The sequence below is a fragment of the Saccopteryx bilineata genome, chromosome 4, assembly GCF_036850765.1.
Source record: "Saccopteryx bilineata isolate mSacBil1 chromosome 4, mSacBil1_pri_phased_curated, whole genome shotgun sequence".
In the NCBI taxonomy this organism is placed as follows: Eukaryota; Metazoa; Chordata; class Mammalia; order Chiroptera; family Emballonuridae; genus Saccopteryx; species Saccopteryx bilineata.
The window spans coordinates 243,597,039-243,624,648 of record NC_089493.1 but is presented as its reverse complement, the minus strand read 5'-3'; the positions used below and the strand labels follow the sequence as shown (position 1 = coordinate 243,624,648).

The 27,610-nt window shown below is 36.2% G+C and overlaps 1 protein-coding gene across 3 annotated transcripts in view; it reads right to left on the bottom strand.

Annotated features, from left to right (window-relative positions):
* Positions 1-27,610, bottom strand: part of KCNN2 (potassium calcium-activated channel subfamily N member 2) — a 565,243-nt gene that overhangs the window by 240,450 nt on the left and 297,183 nt on the right. Inside the window, exon 1 of one of the 3 annotated variants that reach the window (XM_066274082.1) lies at positions 9,439-9,652. The exons of the other annotated variants lie outside the window; for them this stretch is intronic. The gene's annotated coding sequence lies outside the window, so the exon portion shown is untranslated. Of the gene's footprint in view, positions 1-9,438; positions 9,653-27,610 lie in introns of those variants that run through there. 3 annotated transcript variants of the gene reach the window in all.

Sequence of the window (27,610 nt, the reverse complement as noted above, 5' to 3'; positions counted from 1 at the left end):
AGGACATTTATCTGGCCCCCGCCGCACTTCCGGAAGGGGCACCTCTTTCATTGGTGGACATTAACCATCTCATTAGCCAAAAGCAGGCCCATAGTTCCCATTGAAATACTGGTCAGTTTGTTGATTTAAATTTACTTGTTCTTTATTTTAAATATTGTATTTGTTCCCATTTTGTTTTTTTACTTTAAAATAAGATATGTGCAGTGTGCATAGGAATTTGTTCATAGGTTTTTTTTATAGTCTGGCCCTCCAACGGTCTAAGGGACAGTGAACTGGCCCCCTGTGTAAAAAGTTTGGGGACCCCTGCTCTTAGCCTTTAAGGGAAATAAGGTCACCAAGGAAAACCTGCAGTTTGCCCAAACCCTAAGATCTACATTTAGTGCATCTGATGTGAGCACAAGGGCTACACTTAGGTCCAGAGAAGCTTCACGATGTTCTAAGTTTTCCAAAACCCCAAAATACACATAAACTGTGAGGTTTTATTGGAGAACTAGTTGGTTATTGCCAAATTGGATCCTAACTCTCTCTCTTATGGCCAAACCCCCATAGGTTTTAACTAAAGAACAATGCAATTTTATGGGAAGAATGGGACAACATAGCCTTAAAACCTAATGGAGAGTTGAATGAGCCCACCTGCTTTTCAACATCCCAATGATCAGATTCTCCTTTTCCTTTTTGTAAATGAAAAAGAATGCACTCACTCCCAAACATGGGGACCACCATTGACTCATACAGTAATATAGCTAGCAATTAAACCCTTCGTGACACAGAGATACCCCTCTTGTTCTAAGAGCCATTACCATCACTGTCCTTTAGGTTAAGGCCCATAAGGAAGTTGTTGTGGGATCCCCTTCACTATCTTTGTACCCTGTGCAGTAAAAGCCCTCTTGAATTCTCATCGCACTCAACATTTTTCAGCCAGCCATCTCATCCTCTATGAAATCCTTTCGTTAGTCATTCCTGACATAACTCTTTCATGTTGTAATAACCTTAACCCTGCTGCTCTTCTCCCCGCATGAACCCCTCAGGACTGCTTAAAAGTACGAATCACCTTCTAATCCCACATGATGATCTGCAGGAATTCCTCTGAGTAATGCTGACTTCTCATGGTTCACTGATAGTTCTTATTTAAAAGGTGACAATGGCAAATATTGTGCAAATATTGATGTTATGTAATATCAACACCCTTTGATGTAATTAAAGCGGAACCTTTGCCTTTGGTTCTGTGGCCCAAAAAGCTGAATCATACAAGCTCACACAGGCATGCACCCTAGCCAAGGGCAAAGCTTTCATCATTTATACTGATAGTAAATATACTTTCAGAGTAGCTCCTGGTTTGGGGATGTTGTGGAAACAATGAGGCTTCTTTACTTCCAGTGAAAATTAAATTTTAAATGGCTAGAGTATTCAAAAATTATTGGATGCTATAATTTTTACCTGATGTTTCAGCTATTATTAAGATTCTAGGAAAGTCTAAATTTGACTCTCTAGAAGCAAACGGAAAACATCTTTATGACACTTCTGTAAAAATGCTGCCCTTACAGGAACCAACAGTGGTCAAACCCCTGCCATGGTCCAAATGAATAGCTCCCCAAACAATAACTTAGAAAAATGGCTAGAGAAGGGCAAGATCCACAGCAATACTGTAATAGTAGGGGATTTTAATACCCTACTAATGAAGTGTAGAAAAGAAAGGCTCTTAAACATGAATAATTTTTGGCAAACTTACATTCTCTAAAACAAAGAGTTTAGCAGAACTTACTTTTTCTGAAAGTAAGTTACTCCCTCTTGGCCTTGAGGCTGGTTTCCCAGACTGTGTGGCCTTGGACTAGCTCTGTGAAGTAGCAGGTGTTCTCAGAATGTTTCTTCCTAAATTAACCCTATAGGTAAACATTGTAAGAAAGCTTGTTTCACTGCTTTGTTTTACTGTTATGCTTTCTCCCCTCCCCATTCCTCAATCATTATGTAATTCTCCTTATAAAACCTAACTACAAACTGTGTTCAGGGCCGCATTGATTTGAATAACTTAGGATTCCATGCGGTTCACGGTTCACGTAGCTGACTGATTAAAAACTTATAATGTCTTAATTTGGCTAATTGACTGATTGTGTGGTAAGATATCTTATCTCGCTGTTTCAATACAACACTAATATCAATGAATAGATTTCCCAGAGAGGAAATTAACAAAGAAACAGTGGCCTTAAATGACATACTAGATTCCTGGTCAGCAAACTGCAGCTGTGAGCCACATGCAGCTCTTTGGCCCCTTGAGTGTGGCTCTTCCACAAAATACCACATGTAGGTGCTACCTTGATAAGGAATGTACCTACCCATATAATTTAAGTTTTAAAAATTTGGCTCTCAAAAGAAATTTCAATCATTGTACTGTTGATATTTGGCTCTGCTGACTAATGAGTTTGCTGACCACTACACTAGATCAACTGGATTTAATAGATATCTTCAGAACCTTTCACCCCAAAGCAGCAGAATATACATGCTTTTCAAGTGCTCATGGTACATTATCTAGGATAGACCACATGTTAGGACACAAAACGAGTCTCAATAAATTTGAGAAGACTGAAATCATATCAAGTCTCTTCTCTGATCACAATGGCATGACACTACAAATCAACTACAATAGAAAAACTAAAAAACATGCAAACACTTGGAGGCTAAATAGCATGTGATTAAATAGTGAATGGGTTAACCACATGATCAAGAAAGAAATCAAGGCCCTGGCCAGTTGGCTCAGTGGTAGAGCGTCAGCCTGGCATGCGGAGGAAGTCCAGGGTTTGATTCCCACCCAGGGCACACAGGAGAAGCACCCATCTGCTTCTCCACCCCTCCCCCTCTCCTTCCTCTCTGTCTCTCTCTTCCCCTCCCACAGCCGAGGCTCCATTGGAGCAAAGATAGCCTGAGCACTGGGGATGGCTGCTTGGCCTCTGCCCCAGGTGCTGGAGTGGCTCTGGTTGCAACAGAGCAACACCCCGTAGGGGCAGAGCATCGCCCCCTGATAGGCAGAGCGTCGCCCCTGGTGGGCGTGCCAGGTGGATCCTGGTCGGGCGCATGCGAGAGTCTGTCTGACTGTCTCTCCCCATTTCCAGCTTCGGAAAAATACAAAAAAAAAAAAAAGAAAGAAATCAAAAACTTTCTTGAAACAAATGAAAATGAACATACAACAACCCAAAACCTATGGGACACAGCAAAAGCAGTCCTGAGAGGGAAGTTCATAGCATTACAGGCATACCTTAAGAAGCAAGAAAAGCTCAAATAAACAACTTAACCCTACATCTAAAAGAACTAGAAAAAGAACAACAAATAAAGCCCAGATGAAGGAGAAAGAAAGAAATAATAAATATTAAAGTGGAACTATATTACATAGAGGACAAAAATAAATAAAATACATAAGATCAATGAAACCAAGAGCTGGTTCTTTGAAAAGGTAAACAAGATTAATGAACCTTTAACTAGACTCACCAAGAAAAAAAGAGAGAGGACTCAAATAAATAAAATTAGAAGTGAAAGTGGAGAAGTAACAATTGACATCACAGAAATACAGAGAATTGTAGAAAAATACTATCAAGATCCATATGCCAAAAAGTGGATAGCCTAGGCAAAATGGATAAATTTCTAGAAACATATAATCTTCCAAAACTCAATCTGGAAGAACCAGAAAACCTAAACAGACTGATGACAACAAATGAAATTGAAACAGTTACCAAAAAACTCCCAACAAACAAAAGTCCTGGACCAGATGGCTTCACAAGCAAATTTTAACAAATATTCAAAGAAGAATTAACACCTATCCTTCTCAAGCTATTTCAAAAATTCAAGAGGAGGAAAGATTTCCAATCTCCTTTTATGAGGCAAGCATTATCCTCATTCTAAAACCAGGTAAAGACACTACAAAGAAAGAAAACTATAGGCCAATATCACTGATGAACTTAGAAGCTAAAGTTCTCAACAAAATATTAGCAAACCAGATCCAACAATATATGAAAAAAATCATATATCATGATCAAGTGGGATTTATTCTGTGGGGGCAAGGCTGGTACAATATTTTCACATCAATCACTGTGATTCATCACATAAACAAAAGGAAAGATAAAAATCCTATGATAATATCAATAGATGCAGAAAAAGCATTTGATAAAATCCAGCACCCATTAATGATCAAAACTCTCAGCAAAGTGGGAATACAGGGAACATACCTCAACATGATAAAGGCCATCTATGACAAACCCACGGCCAACATTATACTCAATGGGAAAAAATTGAAAGCAATTCCCTTATGATCAGGAACAAGACAGGGATGCCCTGTTTCACCACTCTTATTCAATATAGTTCTGGAAGTTCTAGCCACAGCAATGAGAAAAAAAAAAATAAAAGGCATCCGAATTGGAAAAGAAGAAGTAAAACTATCATTATTTGCTGATGACATGATACTGTACATAGAAAACTCTAAGTCTCAGTCAAAAACTACTAAATAAATTCAGCAAGGTGGCAGGATATAAAATTAATATTCAGAAATCAGTGGCATTTTTATACACCAACAATAAACTGTCTGAAAGAGAAATTAAGGAAACAATCCTCTTCATTATTCCAAAAAAAAAATAAAGTAGGAGTAAATTTAACCAAGGAGGTAAAAGACTTGTACTTGGAAAATTATAAAACATCGATAAAAGAAATCAAGGAAGATACAAACAAGTGGAAGCATATACCAAGTTCATGGATAAAAAGAATAAACATCATAAAATATCTATATTACCAATAGCAATCTATAAATTCAATGCAATTCCTCTGAAAATACCAATGGCATACTTCAAAGATATAGAACACATATTCCAAAAATTTATATGGAACTAAAAAGGAACACAAATAGCCTAAGCAATATTGAAAATGAAGAATAAAGTGGGAGGTATCACACTTCCTGATATCAAGATATACTACAAGGCCATTGTTCTCAAAACAGCTTGGTACTGGCATAAGAACAGGTATATAGATCAATGGAACAGAAGAGAGAACCCAGAAATAAACCAAATTTAAATGCCTTTAAATAAACCCAAATAAACGCCTTTATGGTCAATTGATATTTGACAAAGGAGGTAAGAGCATACAATGGAGTTAAGAAAATCTCTTTAATAAATGGTGTTGGGAAAATTGGACAGGTATATGCAAAAAATTGAAACTAGACCACCAACTTACAGTATTCACAAAAATAAACTTAAAATGGATAAAAGACTAAAAAGTCGTAAAACCATAAACATCTTAGAAGAAAGCAGGTAGTAAACTCTTCGATATCTCTCATACAATATTTTTGCTGATTCATCTCCATGGGCAAGTGAAATAAAAGACAGGATGAACAAATGGGACTCTATCGAAATAAAAAGTTTTTGCACAGCAAAAGACACCATAAACAAAATAAAAAGACAACCCACACAATGGGAGAACATATTCACCAATACTTCTTATAAGGGGTTAATAAGCAAAATTTATAAAGAACTTCTAATACTCAACACCAGGAAGGTAAACAATTCAATTAAAAAATGGGCAAAAAAAACCTGAATAGACACTTCTCCAAAGAGGACATACAAATGGCTAATAGGCATATGAAAAAATGTTCTATGTCACTAAGCATCAGATAAATGCAAATTAAAAGCACAATGAGATACTACCTCACACCTATCAGAATGGCACTCATTAACAAAACAAGACACAATAAGTGTTGACGAGGGTGTGGAGAAAAGGGAATCCTTCTGTACTGCTGGTGGGAATGCGGACTGGTGCAGCCACTGTGAAGAACTGTATGGGGTTTCTTTAAAAAATTAAAAATGGAACTGCCTTTTGAACCAGCTATCCCACTTTTAGGAATATATCCTAAGAATACAAAATCACTGATTCAAAAGAAGATATGCACCCTTATGTTAATTGCAGCATTGTTTACAATAGCCAAGACCTGGAAACAGTCCAAGTGTCCATCAGTAGACAAGTGGATTAAAAATCAGTGGTACATATACACAATGGAATACTACACAGCCACGAAAAAGAAGGAAACTTTACCTTTTGTGACAGCATGGATGGACCTGGATATTATTAAGCTAAGTGAAATAAGCCAGGCAGAGAAAAAAAATATCATATGATCTCACTTATATGTGACATCTAATGAACAAAGTGAACTGAGGAACGGAATAGAGACAGAGACAGGGTCACAGGAACTAGAGAGACAGCAGTCACAGGGAAGGAGGATGAAGGAATGGAATCAAAGAAGGTAAAGGGATTAGTGAAATTACATATACATAACACAGAGATATAGATAACAGGACAGCAAATCCTAGAGGGAAGGGGTGAGGGAGTTAGGAAGGGGAAAAAAAGGGGTACAAAAAAGGGACACGGGTGGGTGGTGAGAGAGTTATATTCAGTGGGACACTTGAATCCATGTAAACACAATAAATTAAAATTAATAAAAATAAAAAAAGAAGTAAGTTGACATTTGTATGCAAAATTCAAATCTTTCTTATATTTGTCATTTGGATACCTAACTACATTTGACAAACTGATTAAAAAGTATAATTGCAACTTGCTTCAAGGAAATAAAATACTGTTTTCTGTACTCACTCACACACAATAAAAATGGCTAGAGAAGCTCAATATTTGGTCTCAGAGAAGGACAAACAAGATTGAACAATCATTGCTTGATAAAATGAAAAACCTCTGGACTGGGCCAAATAATACCTCAGTCCTACGAGAGACTCTAAAATTCCCACTACTAATATTGTACATACATTAACTGCTAACCAACCCTTGTGCTGCCAGACCCTAGGGAATAGACTCTGGAATTCACACGACACATCTAAAGAAAGCACTCAACCCTAAGCAGACCTGCAACCCATCAAATGACCTGAAGGTGAAGATTCCCTGAAATTGAAGCAGATGACACCTGATAAGACAGCTTTCCCAAGATGTTCTTACTTGCACTTAGGACAGGCACTTAGGACAGGGTTAAAATTCACAGAAGTCTCTCTTCTATTTGGACTATTAACTGACTCTGGATTCTTATTCATCTCATAGAGTCTGAATTTGTAAGCTATAGGCTGCATTATTGATAAGACATTTTGTTCCAAAGAGTTTCTTCTGCAATAACAACACTGTTTAATTGCTTCATGTTTTATCCTGCATTGTGTATTGCTAGAGAACTTAATTCTTTCGGTTCTGAGTGTACCTTCTTCATATTTACTATCCTAACATAAAGGCTTTAGATGGGAGATGTCAGCACAATAGGCTTTCAATCTGTGCACTTTCCCTCCCATGTGAGATACAATGGTAGGAAAAGTCCTTTCTGGTATTAAGGGGCAAAATGACCACTGAATTTGGAAAAAACCTGACCATTGATCAGTAATGCTTTTGGAGAACAATCTTGATCAAAAGTAGAGAAATGTGAAAATTAATAAACAGACCCCTCATTTAAAGTGGAGTCAGGAGGTTAGAAGAGAAAACTCTCAAGCATGTGTCACTCAACACACACTGTTGACCCCAACAGCAAGAGACTATACCTTGCATCTGCAACAGGAAATGATACTAATTTACTACCTCAGCCAAGAAGGTAGGGGAAAAAAAGGATTCCTCCTTGCCCTGTAACAGTTCAGCCAATGGGAGACTCCCATAGCTCAGCCAATGAAAAGTCACTATCCTTTGAACTTCCAATTTTCTCCAATGGACTCTTCATTTACAACGGTTTCTTCCAAGTCCATAAAAAAGGGTTCTTCTCATTTGTTTCTTTTGACTAACACATGGTTTGTTATTAGACCCCCAGTCTTGAATAGCAATTCTTTGTTTTTCTGGAATAAACCCATTTTGCTGGAGAAATTTCTGGTAATCTATTTAAGGCCAATACACTAAAAAACAGACATAGCACTTGGTGGGTCTCATTGGATTTTGAAGCTACTATATATAGCTTTTGGCATGATATTCAGCCCTTATAGTTAATCATCCACCCAATCCCTAACTTCTAGCTCAGGGGTCGGGAACCTATGGCTCATGAGCCAGATGTGGCTCTTTTGATGGCAGCATCTGGCTCGCAGACAAATCTTTAATAAAAAAATAATAACATTAAAAATATAAAACATTCTCATGTATTACAATCCATTCATTTCCTACTGCTCATGTTCATGGTTGTGGGTGGCTGGAGCCAATCACAGCTGTCCTCCGGGACAACACCAAATGTTTATTGGATAATGTGTAACGTACACGGGTTGTTGTATGGCTCTCATGGAATTACGTTTTAAAATATCTGGCATTCATGGCTCTCTCAGCCAAAAAGCTTCCCAACCCCTGCTCTAGCTGTATAGCTGTCCTGGTTGTCATTCTTCATCACTTTATTTTTCCTAATGTTATGGTGATTTCTTCTTTCACTAAAGTATAAAATGGTATTCGGTCTTAGCTTCCTCAAACTGTCTGAAAGATTGGTTCTATTGATAGTTCAATTCCTCCCTTTTTGCTATTGACCTCTGAAAGTCAGTCTTCTATTTCCCCCATTCTCTCACCAACCCTTCTCCCTCTAGGCATCCTCTTCATTGAGCTAAAATACCTAGAAGCTTAGTCCTCAGCCCAACTCTATTTTCTAACTGTAGTTTCCTTCCTGAGTAATTTTATTCAAAATGAACTCTATAGCAGTGCTTGGCACCATTTCTCATTACTTTCTTGTTTATGTAAATGACTCTTAAGTCATATCTCAGCCAAAACTTTTTCCAAGGGCAAGGCACAATTTTCCATCCACCAGAATACAGCTCTGCTTATGTGTTCAATTGATACCTCAAAATCTAGACATCAGATATATAATACATCAGCTTTCCTTCTGAATTTGCTTTCTATAATGGCTTCTACTCCACTGAATAATAATATGTTCTATCAACTTGTCATTCTACCTCTTAAATATTTTTTCTACCTACTTGCATTCTAACTCAGTTAAGTTCTTATTTCTTAACAGGATCTATTGCAATAAGCTTTTAATGGGTCCTCTTGACACTGCACATTGACTACAAGATTAATTTTCTTAAGGTACTGCCACTCTCTTTCTTGCAATGATTCAGCAGTTTCTGATTCTCAGGTTTAAGTTCTTTGTTTTAGCATTCAAGCTGTGGGCCCTGCCTGCCTTTATAAACTTATTTTTACCAATTTCCCTTTATAAACTTTACTTTAACAGAAACTTGGGGTGTGTGTTTAAGCAGAAACCACAGGGCCTTAAGACCAAGCAAATCTGAGTTCAAACTACAGTTCTTCAAATAAGTGACTGGGGATCTTGGGCCCTTACAAAATGACCATAATGTTCAGTTTTTTACATCTAGAAAATAGTATAATTAATTACCATAAAGCTTTGCTGAGAAAGTGAAATTGATATATACAAAACAGCAGTAAAGGAGCAATGAATACTGTTTTACTCACCTCTTCTTCCTTTATATCTACGTCCCAAGATTTCCAGAAGCAGGACAGGTTACCAAAAGCCAACTTGTCCAATAGCCAGTATGCCAAATTTAATTGACTTTTTGGCAAACTGAATTCAGTACATTGGTATATATCCAAGCCTACTGCCTCTATGCTTTACTGAGATTGTTATATTAGCCTGCCTCTCCTTATCTATGGAAACTCTCTGGTCCTTGCAATCAGAGAGAAGTCTCCTCTCTTACATACAAACTTCCACAGAGGCTTGACTCTGTTATCCTTTATCTTCTAACCAATGTGCCCCTGAAATGCAGAGTGGCACATGCTAGTGGCAGTTTTATTATCAAGCTGACTCAGAGACAGCTTGTTCCAAAACCAGGCTTGGTTGTAAATAGTCTGCAATGACCTCATGCCAAAATTCACCAAATAGTCGACAGTGTTTTACTTCCGTCTAATTGCCTCAGAACTCTCAGGTGCAAGGGTGGAATCAGAGGTCTGAGAAAGTCTCCTCTAATTTTCCTTTTTCTCAGAGAACTGCAACATAAGATAAATGCAATATAATTCTATTTGCGTCTTGTCATTTATCTTGTCTTCTTTTCTTTTGCCAACCATCTGATCTCATTTTTCTAATTACTTTCAAAACATCAATAACCATCACTTCCTTTTATTTCTTCCATTATAACTAATATTCCAGTCATTTTAGCTCTACTATTAAAGAAGCTCCTTATAATTAGAGGCTTTATGTTAATATATTTGGTCTGCAGCATCATCTACCTAATATGGTTCTTTGAAAGTAGTAGGTTCTAAATGAATATTTTTGGAATGAACAAAGGTTCATTATATTGCGTTAGATATGATAGGGTATAATAAAGAAATAAAAACAGGATCTCAATTTGCAAGAAATTTACCTTTTCAGTGGAGACATACACAACTTTAAAATAAACTATTTATAACTATGCTGGATCATGCATGATTACAAACAAGTTGAATTGTAGAAAAAGGAGGTACTGTGGAAGACATCATCTCCCAGCTAAGAGTATTTTCAATTAGCAGACTGCCTTCTATATGAGGTTCTCACGGACACTTTTCAGTTCTAAGGAAGGTAGAATCATATACTGGAAAGAGACTTCTTTGAAGTTAGACAGATGTGGATTGTAATATTTTTCTGATGCCACTTAATACTGGGTATCAGTATTTTCCTATCTAAAGTAAAAATGGTAACTCATACATCACAATAATTTTTTGAAGAGAGTGTTAGAGATAATATATATAAAATGTTTTATATTTTCTAGTGACTTAAAAAAACCTTGGGTGTTACATTGCTATAGTCAATAAGTGAATTTGGTCTCATCCCAGCATCAAAATATCTTAGCCTATGGGCTCAAATCTGCCCAGAGCTGAGTGGATCAGTCTACCCTCTTTGTAAGTTTCTATGGAGTAACTTCTTAGTCTCGACGTTGAATATAGGATTCAGAGTCCTATCGGGCTGGGAAGGGCTGACTGCAGCCAATGTCCAGTTGTGTCAGTTTGGCTCCAGCACAGGCCTTCTCTTGTTGCTCAGTGCAGGTGTCTTAGGAAGAAGACTGTGGAAAAAATACATGGTGTAACACCTCTCAGAAAGGGGGCCACCAAATAGACCAGAGGGACAAGCCTATGTACAGCTACTGACAGGGTATTCCATGGCACCGGCGTTAGAGTAAAAAGAGATTATGCGAGGTTTTTGTAACTGGAGAAAAGGCTTGAGAAATACCCTATATCTGCTCATTCTTTTTTTTTTTTTTTTTTTTTTTTGTATTTTTCTGAAGCTGGAAACGGGGAGAGACAGTCAGACAGACTCCCGCATGCACCGGACAGGATCCACCCGGCACGCCCAGCAGGGGCGACGCTCTGCCCACCAGGGGGCGATGCTCTGCCCCTCCGGGGCGTCACTCTGCTGCGACCAGAGCCACTCTAGCGCCTGGGGCAGAGGCCAAGGAGCCATCCCCAGCGCCTGGGCCATCTTTGCTCCAACCTTGGCTGCGGGAGGGGAAGAGAGAGACAGAGAGGAAGGAGGCGGGCGGGGTGGAGAAGCAAATGGGCGCTTCTCCTATGTGCCCTGGCCGGGAATTGAACCCGGGTCCCCCGCACACCAGGCCATCGCTCTACCGCTGAGCCAACTGGCCAGGGCCCTGCTCATTCTTATCAGACATAGAATGAGGGTAATGACAATATGAAAATTTCCCTTGTGCTGTTGGGTAATTATCATCATAATGAAAGTAGCTGCACAATTTTATATAATTTTCTCATTTAATCCTTAGTGAGATAAGGTTTTTCACCCCCATTTTACAGGAGAGGAAACAGAGAGGTTAAATAAATATCCAAGATTATAGGGCTAAGAAACAATGCAGCTGTAATTCAAACTCCAGGAACCAGTAAGAACAGTTTCTGGCAGAAGATACTCATTAGAGAACTTATTTGCATGGTAATGTAAGAACTCTCAAGAACAGTCCACAGATTCTAGTTTGAAAACAAAGTATATAAGTAAAAATAAATAAAATACTAATCTATGAAACCAAAATTTTACTTTTTGAAAAGATTTTCCATTGTGAACCATCACTAAAAATAAGATAATTACTATTCAGTTATATATACATCTGTATTTTATATTACCATGTAAAGGAAAATGAACAAAGACCTCTTGTGACCCCTACAGTGAGAGACTGCTACAATCCAATGCGGTCATGTAAACAGTACTGGCTAACCACCTGCAGCATGAAATTTAAGGAAGTTAAGTGAGCAAATACTTTCTGAAGTTGATGAGAACTATGTGAAGTACTATTACAGAAGAATGTCTGTGTCCCTCCAAAATTCATATGTTGAAATCTAACTCTCAATATGGTGGTATTCGAAGGTGGGACCATTGGGAAGTGCCTAGGTCATAAGAGTGGGGCTCTCCTGAAAGGGGTTACTGCCCTTATTTAAAAAAAATGTCCTCAGAACTTGGATTCCTCTGACTGAAGAATGCCCTTAATTTCTGTAATTTATAAACCACTTAGTCTGATATTTTGTCATACCAGCCCAAAGGGCCTAAGACAAGTGCCTTCTTGAGGGAAATGACATTTGTAATCAATAATCACAGCTACAGATATGTGGATCAGCTCCTGCCTGATTTTGCTGAAGAAGTATCTCATTGTAGAATACATTCAACCACATCATTTATCAAAACAAAGGCAAACAACCCATAATACTCCATTTCTCTTTTTTGTTTCTTCTTATCAAACTTCTACTCACTCTTTAAGAATCAGCTCATTGGTACATAAAGACACATGCAACCCCATGTTCACTGCAGCATTGTTCACAGTGGCCAAGACATGTAAACAACCAAAAAGCCCGTCAATAAATGACTGGATAAAGAAGATGTGGTACATATATACTTTGGAATACTACTCAGCCATAAGAAATGATGACATCGGATCATTTACAACAAAATGGGTGGATCTTGATAATATTATACGGAGTGAAATAAGTAAATCAGAAAAAACTAAGAACTCCATGATTCCATACATAGGTGGGACATAAAAACGAGACTAAGAGACATGGACAAGAGTGTGGTGGTTACAGGGGGAGGGGGGGAGATGGAGGGAGAGGGGGAGGGGAGGGACACAAAGAAAACCAGATAAGAAAACCAGATAGAAGGTGACAGAGGACAATTTGACTTTGGGTGACGGGTATGCAACACAATTGAATGACAAGATAACTTGGAGATGTTTTTGTTGAACATATGTACCTTGATTTATTAATGTCACCCCATTAAGATTAATAAAAATTTATTTTAAAAAATCAGCTCAAGTCCCACTACTTCCAGGAATAATATCTGATTTGCCCTGCTAGAACTCTTTTCTCAGATCCCCTGTAGTGATTAAGGTCTGTGTGATTCCAGCATTTATTATGGCAGAAGGCAATGTTGTGAAATATTCCTCAGTTCCTTTGGTTTAAGTCTGTATTTTACCCTAAAGCCCTTCTGCAACTAAAACTAGACTGGGAGGCTAAGGTCTATAGCCTCAAGGAAGAAGAGAGAGAAAAGAACTCAGTGAGAACAGAGAGCTTGTTTCCAGGCTTTTGAATTCCAAAATAGACTTTAAAAAATTTCTAGTATAGACCTGCAATTTTCAACCATTTTCATCTCATGGCACACAAAAACTAATTACTAAAATTCTGCAGCACACCAAAAAATTTTTTTTCTGATCTGAAAAAAGTAGATATAATATTAACTTATATAAAAAAAATTAATAGTAATTACCTACCCCTCACTCCAAAGTGACTTTTAAAAAATCAGGTGCCTATACTTGTATAAGGATTTCTGTTACCAAGAATTAACCAGACATAAACTTATTATGTGGTAGGATCAGTAAGATGAAATCTATTATATGACCTATATATTTATGGTTCATGACAGGGCATTCACACCAGATGGCTGTTGTTGTGTTGGCTATTATCATTTTTTTATTTGACAATCTAAGGGAAAAGAGATCAGTATCCCTGACTAAATAGTCGTGTATTGGATATTTTAAAAATTGTTGCCTCACACTGGTTAAAAATTGCTGGTATAGACCAGTGATTTTCACCCAGCACTAGTCTGTTGAAAACCACTGATATATACAATATAGTCCTGAAAGTCACTTTTAAATGCATGGGGCTGTGTAAGAGAGTAAAAAAGTTTTGGGAATTTCAAAAATTTTGAAAACCAAGAGCCAAAGCTGAAGGAAGAAGTCATAAAGCTTAAGTGGAAAAATTAATTATTAGAGAAGAAATTAATGGTGTTGTAGAAAGGGGAAGAAATATTGAGTATGAAGAGAGTAGGAGGGCTGAGTACTGGGGATGGGGTGGACAATAAAACCTCATTTGGGGATGAACCACCACCAGGCTTTCAAGGAAACCAAAAGTCCTATAGTGAGGGTTACTTTCCAACATGGCCCTGTGAATAGAGGAATAATTTAGTGTGGTAAATGACTGAGTAGGTCTGGACATGGCTTTACAAAGTCCCAAACAAAGTATGTACTTGGGTTGCCATCACTTCCTCAAAGGGGCACCAAAGTGGCAGAGGATTAAATGGGAGGCTCCAAATGGTGAAGTTGAAACAGAGTCCATGGACCTCATGACTGGAGGCCCTGGCAAGACCAGAGACATCAACTATGGTCCCAGAGAACAGTGACAGAACCCCGTGAGAAAGGCACTCTCTTAGTGGTGGTCAGTGATGACAGAAGACAGATATCACAGCCTTCCTAGAGGATGGTAGGACACATTAGTGCTCATCCTCTCTGAATTTGAACTGAAGCCTGAGGAAAAGCAACAGAAGGAAAGGGAAAAGTGAAAACTTTTATGAGCTGGCTTCATGCTTTTCACTTATTTTTTTAATATTTAGAAATGGGGAATAAGCAAATTTTGATGACACTCTGAAACACACTCAAGATAACTTATCTATCTTGGCTCAGTAATTGATTCAGGAATGAGAAAAAAACAAAACTCAGGCTTAAGCCACTGTGTGATGTTCTCCTAGCCAAAGTGATTGGTTCAGGAATAATTATGTGAGCTAAGTTGTTCCAGTCAGGACATCTGCATACGTGTGAATGAGGAGGGCTATAGTCTTGGTTGCTGCTGACAAATACACAGGAAGCGGGCTTAAGATAAAACTAGCCTCATGGTCTATTGGCCACTAATCATCAGAGAAATGCAAACTAAAACCACAATGAGATATAACCTCACACCTGTCAAATGGTTATCATGAATAAATCAACAAACAAGCGTTGGAGAGGATGTGGAGAAAATGGAATCCTCATGAACTATTGGTGGCAATGCAGATTGGTGCAGCCCCTGTGAGAAGCATTATAGAGTTATCTCAAAATATTAAAAATGGAAGTGCCTTATGACCCAGCAATTCCACTTCTGGGAATATATCAAAAGAAACCCAAAACACTAATTCAAAAGAATATATGCACCCCTATGTTCATTGCAGTGTTATTTACAATAGTCAAGATTTAGAAGCAACCCAAGTGCCCATCAGTAGATGAGTGTTGTGGTACATTTACACAGTGGAATACTACATCACCACAAAAAAGAAGGAAATTTTACCTTTTACAATAGCATGGATGGACTGAAGAGTGTTATACTAAGTGAAATAAGTCAGTTAGGGAAAGAAAAATACACTGTTTACAAAAATTAGGGAATCAGGGAACATGCAGATACTCCAGTACTTTCAGCCTTTTGTACAGTGCATTTTCACCAATGAAATAAAAGTTGATTTTGTAACTCATTTGCATAATCAAACAACTTTCTTTGACTTGTCGTTTACTTTTCTGATGTTTTTGTTTAATAAAAAAAATCTAAATTTTTTTAATCATTTCATATTCATTTTAAAATATCCCCTAATTTTTGTGAGCAGGATATATGATTTCACTCATATATGGAATCTAGTGAACAAAATAAACAAACAAAACAGAAACAGACTCCATAGATACAGGGAACAGACTAACAGCTGTTAGAGGTGACGGGGTTTGGAGGGCTGGGTGAATAAAAGTAAAGGGATTAAGCAAAGGAAAGGAAACTTATAGACGCAGACAATAGGATGGTGACTACAAAAGGAAAAGGGGAGTGGGGGAGGTAAGAGAGGGTAGAGGGGAGGTAAATGGTGATGGAAGGACACTTGACTTGGGGTGGTGAACACACAATACATTATGCTGATGATATATTATAGAATTGTACCCCTAAAACCTATATAACTTTATTATTCAATGACACCATAATACATTAAAAAATAATCTCATGAAAGCAGAGATAAAAAGAGCAAGAAAACAATATAAAAAAGAATGAGACAATAGAAAGAAGGGAGGAAAAGAGGAAAGGAGAAAGGAAGAGAGGAAGGGGGTGGGGCAGGAGGGATGAGATTCTTGATGATATCATTAAGCTATTAACCTTTACCTTCTGGATTGATTACTAAAAAATTCCCTCTATCTGATATTCAGGTTTTATCAGCTAGTTCTGATACTTACACATGAAAGCATTCTAATTTATAACGATACTGATCAAATGTGGCTTGGTTAAATTCTTGCTAACTTATTACAGAAATTCCTCATGAAAAACACTGTACACCTGATTTGAGTCCTCCAAAGAGAGGTATTACACATTATAAAGAACTTAGGCACTGTTGTTCTTCAGGTGACATTTTAGTTTATATATGGCATATTCAAATTAAAGAATTTTGAAAAACAAAATTTAAAAGAGGACAGAATAATTGAACCATGATCTTACTACTTAAGAGCAACTTCTGGGCACATTTTGGTTTCTTTGATTCTTAGTTTCTATTCAGGATTATTTATTTTACAATATTTGTGCTGATATTTTACATCATCATTTTTTTTATTCTGGTTTATTCACTTAATATATAATTTCAAAGATAAGTTTCACAACTCTAATGCCTGGGCCTGTTAAGGGCAAGGTTCACCTAAAAAACTGACCCGAATTCAGATTTTGCTCCCCTGGTGACCACTTAGGATGGGGGCAGGATTGCTGTAGCTGGTAAGCCTGTGGGCCCTGGTCTTTGTGAAGGTGGATGGCCAGGGAAGCTTGGTCCTCTCACTGTGAATACTTGTGTCTCTTACCCAGCAGAGCTATTTCTATGCAGCAAGTTGGATCTTTTGCCCACATTAAAGAACTTGTACTCTTTGCCTGTGTCTACTAGCTTCTTTCCCTGAGTTTGTTGTGACAAGTGCACAGTCATGATAATATTAACAGCAGTTAGCATGTAGTACTGACTCTCTGCCGGGTCCTGATCAGCAATTGACACACACTAACTTCTAACCTTCATGGTTATTCTAGAAAGCAGTTATTTTCTTATGGTTTTATCACTCCAATTTTACATATCAGGAAACTGATACAAGGGAGTTTCAGCAATCTGGCCAAGTACATAATATATGTTCATACCACTGGGCAGACACACCTTATGTGTGATATACCGCACAATTACTTGAACATTTTTTATGTTGTTACAAACAATATATATATTATTTTAATGAGAAAATAAATATTACATTCTTATATAGCACAACCACTATTATACAACATTAAGATTATTTTACTTTTTAATTTCATAATAGTCTTGTGGTGAATATATTTGCATAGAAGATATTTCTGTATTTTATATTTCTTTTATAAAGATAATTTTATTTTAAAAAAATTTTTCTTTTAGATTTTTATTTATTCATTTTAGAGAGAGGAGACAGAGAGAGAGACAGAGAGAGAAGAGGGAGGAGCAGAAAGCATCAACTCTCACATGCGCCTCGACTAGGCAAGCCTGGGGTTTTGAACCAGCAACCTCAGCATTCCAGGTTGATGCTTATACCCACTGCTCCACCACAGGTCAGGCCTTTATTTTATATTTTCTTAGGAAACATGCTCAAGTGGAACTGTGAAGTCTAATAGTATGACTATTTCAAGGTTCTTTCAAATTTCTTCCCAAAAGTGTTATATCAGTATACTTCCCCAACAGCAAAGTAGGAGTGTCCTCCCCCTAAAATCTCACTACCACTCATTCCTAACAGTATCCTTTTGTCAATCTGTTATGAATGGTACATAAAAATATATGATCATTCTTTTTCTGATTTGTTTTTATCAGTAAACAATATTTTATAATAATTAAGAAATGTAGATAAAACAAATGATCTGATTAATAAAGTTAATATGTTAAAATTCAATCCTGAACCTAAAACATTATTTTGTATTATTGTAACAATGAATTATTTATGTTTAAAAAGAATCCAAATACTATATAATTCCAGCAATACTAACTCATATCAATATAACACCAAGGAAGTAGCTAAGGAGAAAATCCTACTCACTGAGAGCCACTGAAATAAAATTATCTACAATCAAGGCCACATGTAAATAGTATAGTGTTCAAAATGCTTATTTTAGGTTTTCCTCATTAATATAGTGGTTAGTATCCCTGCCTGTCATGCGGGTGACCAGGATTTAATTTTTAATGAGGAGGCAATAATAATGCTTGTTTTACATCTCTCAATTAAAAGAAGAAATGAAGATTATATATAAAGAGGAAGAGAAAGAAATGTATATCACCACATTTTAATGCCCAAATATGAAGTGTTTGCCTAATCAGCTGGTGGCACAGTGCATGGAGTATGAACCTTGGATACTGAGGACCCAGGTTTGAAACCCCAGGTTGTCAGCTTGAGCGCAGGGTCACCAGCTTGAGTATGGGGTCACAGGCATGACCCCATGGTTGCTGGCTTGTGCCCAAAGGTCATCGGCTTGAAGACCAAGGTTGTTGGCTTGAGCCAAGGTCACTGGCTTGAGCAAGGGGTCACTGACTCAGCTGGATGCCTCTCCCCTCACCGCTCAAGGTACGTATGAGGAAGCAATCCATGAAAAATACTATATATATACTATATATTATATATAGTGAACACTATATATCAATATATCATATATACTATATATACATGAACACTATATATATATACTATCTATCCATGAACACTATATATATATATATATATATACTATCTATCCATGAACAACTAAAGACACAGTTATGATTTGATGCTTCTCATCTCTCTCCTTTCCTGTCTGTCCCTGTCTGTCATTCTTTATGTCTCTCTGTCTCTCTCTTTCACTTAAAGAAAACACAATGTTTTGTAAAAAGTTAACAAAAACAAAGAATTCTCATAATTGTTCCCATTGAGTCACTGGATGCTTACTTTAACTTTTAAATGTCCTTTCCAGTTCATGACCTAAACTAGAACCTTGAGAAGCTATAAATAGTTTCATTCATTCTACACCATGTTCCCCATTTTTAGTCCTTTATGGTCTCCCTTAAGAATGTGCTTGGGCCAGATGGCCTTTATCTCAATTTCCTGTAAATATTCATTTTTAATGAAAATAATTAAAAACACTAATTTGCTCTTACCCAAGGCTATTTCTACCAAGACCTCCTGGGATTTCACAAATACTAATTAAGCCTTAGGAATGAGACTTTCCTTTCTAGTCATATGAAATGTCTAAGGCTTTTTCTCCAAAGCTATATTCTAAAAGTGAGCAATGACATCAGCAGCAGAAGCAAGAGCTGCAGCCTTTTCTTTCTGTCAGGACACTGGGTGAACTTGCACTGTTTGATTCCAGTTTGGGACATGCCAAAGTATCAGGAAGAAACATTAAATCTCTTCTCCAGAAATGATGTGTCGTGGGCTATATGAGGTTGCCCACCCTCCTTCCTTAAACCTCAGGAAAAACATTCAACCAATGGCTTAGAGCACTGTTTTTTAAATTGAAGGACGAACCTTTAAACAAGGGATTCTAATCTAGGGTCCTTAGGCCTCTAAACGGTCTGGGGATAGAATTCAGTGTGTTAATGAACTTCATTGGAAAACACTGGCATCTTTATTTTCACTAACTTTTTACTGAAAAGTGGGCATATTACTACTGACCTTGTAAAAAATAAAAAAGGTTATAAGAGGATACTATAAGCAATTATATACAAACAAATTAAATAACCCAGAAGAATAGAAATTTTTAGAATATACATATTATCAAAACTGATATGAGAAGAAATAAAAAATCTAAATATACCTATAACAAGTAAAGAGATTTAATTAGTAATCAACTTCCCAACAAAAAAAAGTACAGAACCAGGCTTCATGGTGATTTCTGCTAAGCATATAAAAAATAATTAATATCAACCTTTTTCAGACCATTCTAAAACAACAGTACAGGAGGGAACACTTTGTAACTTACTCTATGAAGCCAATTATTATCCGGATACCAAAGCCCAGAAAAATGTACTACAAGACAAGAAAACTGCAGGCCAATATTCCTTGTGAATAATAAGCAAAGTCATCAAGGTGTAGGGTACAAGATTAACACACACTATCAGGTGTAATTTTATACACCAGCAATGAATAATACAAAAAGAAAATTAAGAAAACGTTTTATTTATAATGGCATCTAAAAGACTGAAATACCCAGGAATACATTTAAGCAAAGAAGGAAAAGACTTGTACACTAAAAATCAAAAGGCACTGTTGAAGAAAATTTTAAAAGATCTAAATAAATGGAGAGATAGCCTATGCTTAATATTAAGATGGCAGTATTACCCAAAAGTGATCCACAGATTTAAAGCAATCCTACAAAAATTCCATCAACCATTTTCACAGAAAAGAAAAACTGATTCTTAAATTCATATACAATTGCAAGCCTAAAATCTTGAAATGGATTAAGTAGTCAAAACAATTATGAAAAGAAGAACCAAGTTGGTGGACTTACTCCTGATTTCAAAACTTATTACAGAGATACAGTAATCGAAAGTGTGGTACAATTATAAGGATAGACATGTAGACCAATAAAACAAAATTGAAGTCTACAAATAAACCCATACCTCTCTGGCCAAATAATTTTTAACAAGAGTGCCAAAACCACTCAAATGGGAAAGATTAGTTTTCCAATAAATGGTACTGGGATAACTGTATATTCACAGGTAGAAGATTAAAGTTGAACCTATACCCTAAAAACAGATCAGTGACCTACATAAAGAGCTGAAACCACAGAACTTGTAGGAAAAAAAATATGAGTAAAACTTCACAACCTTGGTTGGCAATAGATTCTTAGATATGACACTAAAAGTACATGCAAGAAAAGAAAAAAATAGATAAATAAGACTTTATCGATTTAAAATATTTATGACTCAAAGGACATTAACAAGAAAGTGAAAGGCAACTTACAAGTTGGGTGAAAATATTTCCAAATAATATATCAGACAAGAGTTTAATCTCCAGAATACTAAGAACATGTACACTCAATAACAAGAAGACAAACAACCCAATTAAAAAATGAACAAAAGTCTTGAATAGAAATTTCTTCAAAAAAGATATACAAATGGCCAAGAAGCACATGAAAAGATGCTCAATACCATTCATCATTAGATAAATGCAAATTAAAACCATGAGATACCACTTTATACCCACAAGAGTTGCTATCACAAAACAAAACAAAACATATACAAGAAGTATTGGCAAGAATGTGAATAAATTAGAACACTTATACATTACTGGTGGGAATATAAAATGATTTCACTTGCTGTGGAAAATAGTTTAGTGAATCCTCCAAAAGTCAAACATAGAATTATCATATGAACCAACAATTCTCCTAGGTATATACTCAAAATAATTGGAAACAGGTATTCTAACAAATATATGTACCTATTACACTATGTGTAATAGTTAACAAGTTGGAAACCACTCAAGTATTCATCCATGGATGAATAAATGAACAAATCGTGGTATATAAACAGAATTATTATATAGCCAGAAAAAGGAATGAGGTTCTGATACAGAGTACAACTTGGATAAACCTAAAAAACATAATGCTAGGTAAAAGAAGCCCGAATCGAAAGGCCATATATCACATAACATCATTTGTATAAACTCTCCAGAACAGGAAAGTCCATGGAGACAGAAAGTAAATTGGTGACTGTCAAGAACTGAGGGATCAGAGGAATGAAGAACAAACCTTCTACTCTCTTGGTGTCTGGTATTCTCCAGGATTCTGTCTATGGGTATCTTCTGAGTATTCTTCCAGTAACTGCCCCCACTCTGAGAGCTTAGAATACCACTAATTGGGTGGTGATTCTGAGCTCGCCATCTGTAGAAGCACCAGTTACTATGCAACACTAGACAAGTGATATAACATTTGGAGCTTTACATTGAAAAATGAAGACAAAGATAATATCTAGCTCTAGCTCAAATTCAACAATTGCTGGCTATATTTCCTACTACTAATAGACATTTCTATCTTCATATTCTAGAGGCACTTCAAATTAACAATTTTTTTTTCCTAAATCTGTTCTGCTGTCTGACTTCCCATGTTAGTAAATGACATTTTCACCTGTTCAACTTGCCCAAACACTAGAAATGCATTATCATTTTTATTTCGCTTTTTTCTTTTATCCCTCCATTGTAAAATTGTTTTCTAGTCTTATTGGTCAACTAAAGTTTCTGAAACAACACCCTTTTTCTCGATGCCCTTTGCTACAGCTAACGGTCAGGCCTAGATCACTGAACTAAAATGTTACCTGTTCTTGTATTGAGTCTCTACCTACACTAAAATGTTAGTTCTCTTTAGAATTTCTTACTCAATCTTCTCCCTTTATGTGAAGAAGCAATGTGAAGATTGCTTCACATCTTCTCTGGATGACCTAATTATATATATATTTTTAGTTCAACTTCTGCTTATTCTCTGATGACTCCTAAATTAATATATTTATTCTTGAAATTCAGGTTTCAGACTATTATATCAAGCACCCTTTCAAACACTTTAACCTGCTTCTCTAATATCTACATGGGGATATCCAAAACTAAAGCCACCATCTTTTTCCCTAATCCTGCTCATTCTCTGTCACTGTTAGCTGAGTTGGTGGCATTTGATCAACCCTCACATTCAAGCATAAAATATACCAGTGGAGGTGGATTGATCATGAAGCTAAATTGGGTGGGGCCTACCAAATTTTTATTTTGTAAGTTTGCATTATTTTCCATAAATAGGTCCTACCAAATTATGTATGCTTCAGGTACTTAAAAATTGGGATCCAGCTCTATTGGCAAGGAATTCCTTATATTTCTCTTCTCTGAAATTTTACCCCAGGGTGAACAGTGAATTATTTTACCTACACAATAGTATTTAGATCCATTTCATCCCTTTTCATCTCTACATCCAGTGTAGTAGCTTAGGTCTTCATTTGTAACCTGGAAGACTGAAACAGCTTCCTAATGACCTCCTCAACCTCTATTCCAGTTTACAACAAATTCATAGTTCACACAACCTATAACTAAATTAAAAATAAAATTTAAAAACTCTTACCAATATCATGTGAATTCACTACTTAATTTTCATCTGCTTTTTCTGGATAAAATCCAGGTTCCTTTGTATGACATTTATGGACATCTATGAAATGGCCTCAGTTCTGTATTATTATTTTTTATTATTGCCGTTTTCCCTCCCTTGTCATAGTCCTGTTTTTCATATTCTAGCAACATACTTCACTTGGATATACTGTAACAGACCACACATTCTTCTTTCATGTGTTTGTCCAGATTTTCTCCTGGGATCACCTGTATCTTTCATCCAACTCTGTGTGTTTGTTGCATCTGCTTTAAACAAAAACAAATAAACAACAACAAAAACTGGGTGACTTAAACAACAGAAATTTATTTTCTCACAGTTCTGGGGGCTAGAAATCCCAGATCATATGTTGACCAATTCATTTTCTGGTGAGGGTTCTCTTCCTGGCTTGTAGACAACTGCCTTCTCACCATATCCTCACATTGGTACATGCATGTGGAGATAAAGAGAGTAAGGTCTCTGACATCTCTTATAAAGACACTAATCTTGGCCCTGGCCAGTTGGCTCAGTGGTAGAGCATCAGCCTGGCGTGCAGGAGTCCCGGGTTCAATTCCTACCCAGGGCACACAGGAGAAGCGCCCATGTGTTTCTCCACCCCTCCCTCTCTCCTTCCTCTCTGTCTCTCTCTTCCCCTCCTGCAGCCAAGGCTCCATTGGAGCAAAGTTGGCCCTGGCACTGAGGATGACTCTGTGGCCTCTGCCTCATGCATTAGAATGGCTCTGGTTGCAACAGAGCGATGCCCCAGATGGGCAGAGCATCGCCCCCTGGTGGGCATGCCAGGTGGATCCTGGTGGGGTGCATGCGGAGTCTGTCTGACTGCCTCCCCGTTTCCAACTTCAGAAAAATACAAAAAAAAAAAAAAAAAAGACACTAATCTTATCGGATCCAGGCCCCTACCCTATGACCTCATTTAATTTTAAATACATCTTTATGTAATTTCTAGCATGCCATTTGATTATTCTTATAATTTCCTTCTCTGCTGAAATTACCCATTTGATTACAGATGGTGTTTACCTTTTTTGCTAGAGTTTTAAACATACTAATCTTATAACTGAGTAAGTCATTAAAAATTTCCCAGGCTTCAACATACTCACCATCAAAAGACAAGAATAACCCTACTTACTACAAATTATAGTTCTTTGTTTCAGATGCCAAAATGAGATCATTTCTGTTAAACAGAAAAACTTTCAAGTGCCAATTATCTAATTTGATTAAATGTAACTTTATTAATAAGAGCCAACAATAAAAAATTGAAAAGAATATTTCAGAGAATAATAATTTGACAAAAATATAGATTAAGAATGGAAATTTTTTGTTATGTAGAAAGACCTAGAATTCTGTAGTTCTCAGGTTATTTAATACTCTGAGGAAGTAAAAATATTTTGCTCTATTTTAACACTGGTAAAGAAAAGGAGTTCTAATATATGTGTTAAAAGATTAATGTGGAAATTATAGTTAACATATATTGAGAATTATGTGCTATATATTGCTTTAAATGTTTTACATATATTAATTAATTTACTACTCATAATAGCTCAACTATATAAGTACTATTATTCCCACTTAATATCTCAGGAAACTGATATACAGTGAGAATAAGTTACTTGACCCAGATTATACAACTAATAAGTGCAGAAGAGGAATTGAACCGAGGTAGTATGACTTCAGTGGCCACACACATAACAGTCTTCAAAGGCCTTAGAAGTCAGAAATTTGAAAATGCTATACAGGGGAACACCAACTCATCTCTTGTGATTCCATTTAGTGCTAATCATAAAAATATGCATCTCGTTGCCCATTGCTGGTGTAACTGCCCAGAGTTTAGGGGTGAATCTCACCCATAAGTCCACATGGTGAATACAGCATCTTATGATGGGGCATACCAACCTGTCTGTTTTCATCCAATACACCCAGAAAGATTTCCAAATATGCACTGATGAAGGTCAGCAGGATTGCAAATGGAGATTGCATTAGTTATGAGTACTGAACTATTTAGGTCTGTTTTCAATATGAGTGGGCAATGAAAAAATCATCACACATATGATAAAAATTCACAATGTAAATGAATAACAAGGTACATACCAGAAAAAAATAGCTTGTACTGAAATAGAACAGGCCCTAGAAATGAGTTTTTTAAAAGAAATCTGATTATTATATACACACTTTCACTTGTGATAATGGCATTCTAGGTCATTTGCACTAACCTTTTGTTGAAGACCACTAAAAAACTTGGTGAAAAATCCAGAAAAAAAAATCTTAATTAACATCAAATACCCAACAAGGTTTTAGGGACTTTCTTGCTAAGATGATAAAGCCAAAAAGAAAGAAAAGAAGAGAAGATACACTAGAGTCCTCCTTTTAGGGAAATTTGCCTGTCTATGTAGGCGAGGCACCTGAGAGGTCGAGTTTCCTAACTTGAGAAGGGGCAACGGTTAGAATGTTGAAGTTATCAGGAGGAAATATGCTGAAGAATATCCCCTCTTTCCTCGATGTCACTTTTAATCAATCTGCCTATTTTGGGGGAAACAGTTTAAAAGCAAGCAGATCTTTCATGGAAATTTCAGGAGCTGAAAGGATAGGTCTAATTTAATGCCAAAAATAAATGCAGAAACCTAATGCAGCATATACTAAACTGTGGTAGGGTCACTTAGGGGCTACTCTTAAATTGGGTACTTTAGCAGGTCATTTAGTTATTTCAGAAAATCATCAACTCTCAATACCAGACTTCTTTCACTCTTAGGTACCTATCATTAGAAGAAGAAGAAGAAAAACCCTCTCTGGTAAAAGATACAGTCTGTCTCAAGTTACTTCTCAAAAATAATTTTTCAAATAAATGCTACAGCAAATAATAAAAGACTATATGACATAGAAAGATAATAGTCAAAGTCAATAAAATCTGTATTTGTGAATGATCAAATAGAGAAAGTAATGCAGTTATGGTTACCATGATCAATGTGCTATAAGTTTAATAATGAGCACAGGGAAAAAGTAAAATGTGACAGTGACTATTTGAAAAATAACTAGAGTTATAAAACTGAAAAATACAATAATGGAATTAAGAACTCAACAGATAGGCTTAATATCACTAAAGAGAACATTAATAACCTAGAAGCTAGAGCAGGAGAAAACAAAGTGTAGAGAGACAAAAATCTGAGACATACATTGGAGAGAATAAGAGACATTAAATACATTGTCTATCATACATTAATTTGAGTTCCAGAAGACGAGAAAAGACAAATGAGGCAGAAGTAATGTTTGAAGGAACTAACATATGAATTCCGATTGATGAAAGAAAACAGAACCTATTCAATAGGCCTAAAAAAGTGCTTATAAAACCTTCCTACAAAAAAAATGCAGGTACAGATGGCTTCCACAGCAGGTTCTATCAAATATATTTTTAAAAATCTAATATTACAAAAAGTCTTCCATAGACTAAAGAAAAAATGATAAATCTCTCCCTGATTCTCCCTTCTTTTATAAGACTGGCATAACCTTGTTACCAAAATTTAACAAAGGCAGACAAAAAGAACAAATACAGACAGCTTCCATCATTAACCATAGATAAAAATATAACTCATAACATTGATGTAATAGCCATGAAGCTATGCACTTCAGTTAACATAGCATAAATCAAAAATTAGTAGAAATGAAAGAACAATCAATGAGGTTTTAATAATTTAAAATACCCTTAAAAATTGAAGAGAACATTGATAATATAATTACCTGGCTTGATTACAGATATTAATAAAGCCTGTGTTCTATAAACTCCCTGGAACATTAACAAAATGAACATTTACAACGTAAAGCATACTCTATTGAATGGGAATCTTAAAACATTCTAAAACAGAGTGCTAGAGCTTTTTATTTTTTGATAATAATTCAACTAAACTAAAATATAATAAAATGAATTAGAACAAGTCTCTTTACCACCAATAGAAATCAAGTAAAAGATACTGACACAATATAAAAACTCTGGCATGTTTGCCAAAGGACTGAAACTTAGATACATAATAAAAAAAAATAGATATATAAATATTATGAATGTAAAACATACCAAAAAAGCATGTAAAAACTTTTCTAAAATTATGAAAGGAAATATACAAAAACATTGATAATATAATTACCTGGCTTGATTACAGATATAAATAAAGCCTGTGTTCTATAAACTCCCTGGAACATTAACAAAATGAACATTTACAACGTAGAGCATACTCTATTGAATGGGAATTTTAGG